This window comes from Triticum dicoccoides, chromosome 2B, assembly GCF_002162155.2.
Source record: "Triticum dicoccoides isolate Atlit2015 ecotype Zavitan chromosome 2B, WEW_v2.0, whole genome shotgun sequence".
NCBI classification, from domain to species: Eukaryota; Viridiplantae; Streptophyta; class Magnoliopsida; order Poales; family Poaceae; genus Triticum; species Triticum dicoccoides.
Genome location: NC_041383.1, coordinates 264,638,663 through 264,640,119, shown reverse-complemented (window position 1 = coordinate 264,640,119; position 1,457 = coordinate 264,638,663).

Genomic DNA, 1,457 nt, shown 5'->3' with positions numbered 1-1,457 from the left:
TGGGTTCCCCCCTGTGAAGAGGCACGGCAAAACAAATCATGGACTTCCTCACTTGTCACAGATGGGCTCGCTCACGTGGGAAGAGCACGGACCCTGGATGTGCTCCATGTTATTGCAGATGGGGTCCTTCCCCTTGGAAGAGCATGGCTGTAGGGTGCCCTCCCTGATGTCACAGACGGGCTCTTTCCCCTTGGAAGAGCAGATGGGCTCTTTCCCCCTGGAAGAGCCGTAGAGGGTGCCCTCCTCGTGATCGCCATCGATGAGGTCTGACTTGGAAGCTGTGGATCCCAAGCCACCGTTGCAGAATGTGCCCTTCAAAAATGACAAAAAGGGATCGATGGTGATGTAGGATGGCAATTTCTTGACAACGAGCAAGAGGAGATCAGTGGCGGGGCCATGGATGAGGTCGACAATCCGAGGGGTTTGGGTAGGCCACTTAACCTGTGACATAGCCCGCCTCAGGTTGTTGCTGTCGACGACCTCAATGTTGTAGCCGGCGTCCGCGACATAGCCGCATACTCTAGCCCGTTGATTGAGTGCCTGCGACCAATAATGATTGTTAGCTTCCTCGGTGACATCGGGCAAAGGGACCGCGATACACCTCTTTTGGGCCAGTCACTCCTCTAGCTCCACGGGAAGCGTAGCCTGGCTTAGGTTGCGACGCTCTCGAGTGGGGGATGGATATCTGTGGGAAAGGGGGCATTTGGCAGGCGTCATCTAAGAAACTCAGGTGGCCTGGGTATGGAGATCGATGGGTAAGATGCACGGGCAAACCGGAAGATGTTGACAATGGAGGCCTTGCGACAGCGGCGGCGACCTTGCTAGGGTTTCGAGTGAGGGATGGTGTGTGTATGTGTGTGTGTGCACGCGCCCAAGGAGGTTTGTGTGTGTGTGTGTGTGTGTGTGGAGGGGATATTTGAGGAAATGACGCGGCTACTAATAATTTTACTACGCAGGAGTGAAATGCCGGGGCTATTAAAAATTTGGATGATAGTGCACCACACACGGTCCGGAGATAACAACCGTGTGTTATGAAACAGAAAAACCCTCGAGGCGGGTAGATACTTTCGAGGGATGCAGGCGGGATTGGGAACAAGAAGCATCACACACGGTCGAAACATAATAACCGTGTGTTATCAAGCTGAAAAATGTTGCAGGCGGGTAGATATTTTTGAGAGAGGAAGCCTCGTGGAGCCCAATGTACTATGCGGATGTGCGGGACAGGGGCACCGACATGGCACCACATAGGGGCACCGTGTCTATTGCGTCATCTGACTTGTCTAGTGTTCACAAATTTGGCGAAAAATGATGCGGGAGAGGGTTAGAACACGAACACACTTGCATGTGGACCAAATATATGTATGTAAAGGGTGGTTTGATGTTCAAATACCAAATGCAACTTCAATGTGTCACCTATCTCGCAAAGCGCATGGTATTGCTTGCCCCCCTCGTGTCGG